Source organism: Benincasa hispida, unplaced genomic scaffold (genome assembly GCF_009727055.1).
Source record: "Benincasa hispida cultivar B227 unplaced genomic scaffold, ASM972705v1 Contig531, whole genome shotgun sequence".
Classification (NCBI taxonomy): domain Eukaryota; kingdom Viridiplantae; phylum Streptophyta; class Magnoliopsida; order Cucurbitales; family Cucurbitaceae; genus Benincasa; species Benincasa hispida.
Genome location: NW_024064905.1, coordinates 719 through 7221, shown reverse-complemented (window position 1 = coordinate 7221; position 6503 = coordinate 719). Strand labels below are relative to the sequence as shown.

The window sequence follows — 6503 nt, the reverse complement described above, 5'->3', positions numbered from 1 at the left end:
GACAACCTCAACCCTATCATAGGATTTAACATAATATTTATAAGAAAATATCTCATTCGGATAAATCACATTTTAGAAATAAAATATAAACTAAATCCCTATGAGTGGTATAAACCCTTAAGAAATATTGAAATTTATATTATAAATCAAGGTGAAATCAAATTAAAATCTTATTTAGAAAATTCAAATTTGAATGAAATTGAAATACATTTGAAAACTTTGAATTAAAGCCAAGTAAAAAAATTCATTTATGAAAATTTTGAATTTAGATTGAAATAGAAATTGGGATTGTTTTTAGAAATTCTAAAATTGAAATTATTTGAAATTCATTGAAATGAAATGAAATTTTATTTAATAATTCAAATTAAAATAATTTTAAAACTTTTTGAAAATTAAACCTATGAAAATAAAATTCGATTAACAATTTGAATTAAAACAAAATCAAAATTCTTTTGTGAAAATATTAAATTAAGATTGAAATTGAGATGTATTATAAATTCAAAATTGATATGATTCGAATTTAATTTAAATCATGTTAAATGCTATTTAGAGAATTAAAATTAAAACAAAATTGAAATATTTTAGAAACTCAACTGAAATTGAAATTCGACTAACAATCTTGAATTAAAATCAATTTAAAATTATTTATGAAAATTGTGAACTAAAGTCGAAATGAAAATGTTTTTTTTTTTTAGAAATTTCAAATTGAGCAAATTTGAAAAAAAATTCATTAAAACAAAATAGGGTTTGACATTGCATTAATATTAGAATTATCTTAGAACTCTCAATTAAAGTCATATTAAAATGTAATTCAAAGAATCGGAAATTAAAGACAAATCAACTAAAGTGGAGTTTGTTTAACAAAATTCTCATCAACAAAAAGAAAAAAAAAGGTTTAATAGGGAAAATCATTTTAAACATTATTAAAATTCAAATCCATTTGAGATTTAATTTGGAAGAAGAGTTTAGTTAAAAACTATTTGAAATGAAAAGTAAAATCCAATCAAATCATATTGAAATTTGGAGTGAAATAATAATTAAAATAAAAAGAAAATAAAAGTGGGTGGGGCCCAACCTTTACTTTTACCAATTTTTTCTCTCTCTCTCTATTCTCCTTCCACTTCCCCTTCCTTTTCTTTCTTTTTTTTAGCTTGTTGCATATGGATGGTCGTCGTCGGAGTTAGTTCCGTTCGTCGGAGGTTTGGCCGTCAGAACCGTTCGTGGGTGTTGAAGGCTCGTGGGTTTCATCTGGAGTCAAGCTTTGTCGGCCGAAATGGTCGCACTTCGATGGAGATCTCATTGGAGGTTATACTGTGATGAACATCTCCAGAATGTTGGAAATTTAGTATGATTTTTCTTCTACTTTTTATCTAAAATGTCTCCACTTAATCTCTACTCTCTTCTCATCTTCAATTTCTTTCTTAAATCTCCTTATTAGAGAAGAAATTAGAAATGGAAAAGGCAAAGCTAAGGTGAGGACAAAGGAGATACTCACCAAGGTAGTTAAAGAATTTGTTTATCACTCACCAACATGTAGTGTCACTTGTAATATTCTTATTCTTTTGTATCATTACTATTGTAACAACTAGAACAAAACTTGTATAAAAAAATAGTGTTGTGGCATTTAATATTATCATTGGAAATACAATACAAAAAAGGAGAAAAAGGAAAGTCCAAATGACGTTGCAATTCCCAGCTAATATTCAATCTTCAACTTCCATCATGATCCCCTTCTATAAGCCATAATTATGGATTAAATTAGGTATAAGATGGTTGAGAATCAAAGGGAGTGACGTGGGGAAGAAGAAAACGGGAAAGGGGTTTAAGAAGAACGAAGGAAAGAGATGAAGAAGACCAAAAACTTTTTTTTTACACTTTATTGTCTTTCATTCTTTTTCTCTTTATATACTTTTATTTTACTTTTACTTTTTTAATACTAAAAAAATTCCCATTTTTTTCAAACTCCATTAAATTTAAATTTTCATTAATAAGTCAAAATTATCAAACAATATAAATAAAATAAAATATAATTGAACAAGAACAAATATGGTGTCTACAATTATATTTCTCATTTCTCATTTAATTGATAAATATACATTTTTGTAATATGGTGTCTACAATTATATTTATTTTATTTACACATAATTAGTGTTTTTTATTTAATTGATTGAACTAATTGACTTTGACTAGAGTTCTAGGATTTAATTTTATTATATATATACCTAAAGTATAGTTCTAGCTCTTTTTTTGTTTTATTATTAGTAGTAGTATATAATAATAGAAGATGAGAGATTCGAACCACAGACTTTATAGTCAATTACAGTTACAAATATCAATTGAGCGACACTCTCTTTGACATTCTAGCTTGAGTTAAGACTGAAAAAAAAAAAAAAAGAAGATAGATTTTCAAATCGACAGCAGACAATATAGTAAAAAATTAAAAGATTTAACCATATCATACAAACTAAATTGAAATCGACTCCAAACTAATACCTTAAGATATTAAAATTTTAATTAACAAATTTGAAATTTAAAAACCTATAGCAGAAGCAAGATGATTTAACTTTTTTTATTCATATATAGATATATATAATAAGTTGATTTATCAATAACCTCCTAAAATTTCAAAAAAAATGTGAAATTTATCTTTCTAATTGAAAATTTTGACTACAGTTTGAATCTTGGTATTAATTTGAAAAAAAATATCAATGCAGGGGTTGCCTGTGGAGCCAGCCGCCAAATGATGCTTAAAGATTCATCTATGTGAGAGATGGCAAAGTAATTCCAGTTAAAGTTATTGGGAATTTTAGATTACATTTAAAAATTGGTTGTTATTTGGATCTGAATGAGACTTTTATTGTATTATCATTTAGACGAAATTTAGTTTTCTATTTTGAGTTTGGACAAATTTGGTTTTTCTTGTTCTTTTGAAAATAATAAAATTAGTCTTTTTCAAGATTATAAGCTTATTGGTACTGGTTCTTTAATTGATAGTCTATATATGCTTGATTTTTTTGCTTCATTTAACAAGATCTTGTGATCTAATTCATGTGGTACAAAGCGTAAATTAAATGAGAATTCTGCTATGTTATGGCATAAGCGTTTAGATCATATCTCTAAACAAGGAATTCATAGACTTGTGTCAGATGGAATTCTTGATTCTCTTGATTTAAATAACTTCAACGTTTGTGTGGAATGTATTAAGGAAAAACAGACAAACATAAGAAAATTAGGTGCCAACAGATGCTCATACGTCTTAGAACTAATACATACAAACATTTATGGTCCATTCCCTACGACCTCTTGGAATGGACAACAATATTTTATTACGTTCATAGACGACTATTCAAGATATGGGTACCTATATTTAATTCATCAAAAGTCTCAATCTTTGGACATTTTCAAGTCTTTCAAAGCTGAAGTTGAACTTCAACTTGGAAAGAAAATTAAAGTTGTCAAATATGATCGTGGTGGTAAATATTACGGTAGATATGATGGACCAGATGAATAACGTCTAAAGCCCTTTGCCAAATGCCTAGAGGGATGTGGAATCGTCCCGCAATACACTATGTCGGGCAAACCCAACATGAATGGTGTAGCGGAAAGGCGGAATAGAACACTTAAGGATATGGTAAGAAGTATCATTAGTCATTCTTCTGTACCAGAATCCTTCTAGGGTGAGGTACTAAAGACTGCAATATATATCCTTAATAGAGTACCTAATAAAGCAGTAACTAAAACTCCTTATGAGCTATGGACAGAAAAGAAGCCTAGTATTAGGCATCTTTACATCTGGGGTTGTCCAACTGAGGCTAGGCCTTACAGACCTAATGAAAGAAAATTGGACTCAAGAACTATTAGCTACTATTTTGTTCGGTATTCTGAGCGCTGTCGGGGTTTTAAGTTTTATGATGCCACCTCTATATCATTGTTTGAGATAGGAAATGCTAGATTCCTTGAGGATGTTGAGTTTGGTGGGAAAGATAACATAAGGAAAGTTATCTTTGAAGAGGAATTAGTTTCTTTTCCTCATGTGGTTATAAATGATGTTCACACTCCAATTCTTACTTCACTATTGAACCAATTATAGAACAAGACAACATTGAAATCCCCGTTGTTGAACCTGAAGTTCCAACTCAACAACCTCGAAAAGTGCCACTAAGAAGATCTACTAGAGAGTGAAGAAGTGCATTTCTAGATGATTATATTTTGTTTCTTCAAGAATATTAGGATCATGTGGGCATAATGGAAGATGATCCAATCAACTTCCAACAAGCTTTACAAAGTTCTAACTCTCAAAGTGGATGAGTGCTATGGAAGAGGAAATAAAATCTATGAAAGAGAATGGCGTTTGGAAACTTGTCGAACTGCCATCAGAAGTGAAACCCATAGGTTGTAAATGGATATTTAAAACCAAAAGGGATTTACGTGGTAATATCGAAAGATATAAGACTCGTCTTGTTGCAAAAGGTTTTACTCAAAAGGAAGGCATTGATACAAAGAGACTTTCTCTCTGGTTTCATCGAAAGACTTTTTTAGGGTAATCATGGCACTGGTAGCTCACTTTGATTTAGAGCTACACCATATGGATGTAAAAACTGTGTTTCTCAATGGGAACATCGATGAGACGATTTATGTGGTATAACTCGAAAACTTTGTATCTGGTAATTCAAAGTCTATGGTGTGCAAATTAAAGAAATCCATCTACGGTCCCAAGCAAGCTTCTCGTCAATGGTATTACAAATTCCATGAAGTGATAACCTCATTTGGTTTTGAGGTGAATATAGTGGAAGATTGTGTATATCACAAGTTCAGTGGGAGTAAATCAATCTTTCTAGTGTTATATGTCGATGACATACTTATAGCAAGTAATGATGTACGTTTATTGCATGACACTAAGTGATTTCTCAAAAGGAATTTTGAGATGAAGAATCTTGGTGATGCTTCTTTTGTATTAGGAATTGAAATACTACGAGATCATTCTTTAGGTATTTTGAGATTATCACAAAAGAACTACATTGAAAATTTTTTGAGTAAATTTGGCACGAAAGTTTGTGCACCAAGAGATATCCCGATCGCTAAAGGTGATAAATTTTATTTAGGTCAATGCCCCAAGACCACACCCGAGACTAAGGAGATGCAGAAGGTGTAGGAATTATCAGCAACAGTGGAAGTACAAGGATCATTTAAGCACTCTAATTCACTAATTTTGGCAAAATATAAAGCATGCTCTAGTAGAAAACAAGTGAGTTTCAAGACATATCTCTTGTAGAACTTCTTCAAAGCTCCTTCAACAGCTTCTATTTTCTTCAAATCTTGTTGCAGATCACCTCAAGATCTTCTCCACTATTCTCTTGGTACTTTAGATTGAGTTGTGGGACTCAAAACAAGCTTGAATCAAGAGATGAAGGAAAAAAGCTCACAACAACAATCTTGTTGAAGAACCCTTTCTTCAACCCAAATTTTCTCTAAAATTCTCTCTTGATTGCATGCCCAAAATTTACTCCAAACTCTTCATTATATTGCAGATCAACATGCAAGGGAAAGAGTTATATGAGTTGCAGCTCATGCTTGGAGAAAAACAAGGCAAAGTGAATGCTGTTTGTGTGAGCAACTTAAATGATGGATAATGGAAAAACGATTTTTCCATTTTGTGTTTTGTTTTTCTCAATTTAATTTCAAAAATTAAACCTTGATTTTAAAATCCATTTTGATTTAAAACTGAAAAATAAAATTAATGTCATAATTAATTTAATATCAAATATTAAATTAATTTTTATGCATATCCATCTTTATATATTTAAATCATATTTAAATATATAAATTCTCCTATTCCATTTAATTCTCAAATTAAGCATGTAATTATATCTCATATAATTACTAATTCCCTTAATTCTAATTTGAACGTTTCAAAATAACTTATCATGCTATTTTAGAGCTAGTCTGTTACGAGCTAGTAGAGGGACCTCGCGGACCTACAGATCATGGGCTCCAACGATCCTAGATTAATCGTCACACCCCCTCTCAGATTACCCTTTTAATCTAGATGAGGATATGACTGTGGTAGTTACTAACCCTATTGCCAGTACCTACCACCAAAGCCTTCTAATCTAAATACCAACCTGTTTAACACATTAGTAGTATACGCATACAACAACCCTCCCTTAATCCCTTAAGGTTCTACAAAGATACATAAACACATGCATACAGCCATGACATAACATCTACGGAAAAATATTCACAAATGACCCAAAACATTCCTAACAAAGTGTACATAAACAAGCCATCAACCTAAGTTCTTCTGAATAAGCCGGGCTTTTCAGTGGCAAACAGCAGCAGAATCAACCTTGAGGAACCTGACCGCTACCTGAAAAGGAAAACATTTGAAAACATGAGCTAGAAGCCTAGTGAGTGACTTAATAAAAACATAAATCTCGTGTTTAACGGAAAGCTTGAAAACATAATACTAGAACTAAAATGTACCAAGGAAACGTGTACAAAAA

General features: G+C 30.6%; 1 long non-coding RNA gene across 1 annotated transcript; it reads left to right on the top strand.

Moving 5' to 3' along the window:
- The first annotated feature begins 1145 nt into the window (after positions 1–1145).
- On the top strand, positions 1146–2898 carry LOC120069634. Its single transcript, XR_005479613.1, has 3 exons — positions 1146–1345; positions 1439–1499; positions 2715–2898. It is a non-coding gene; the product is annotated as an uncharacterized LOC120069634 (long non-coding RNA).
- Positions 2899–6503: the final 3605 nt, after the last annotated feature.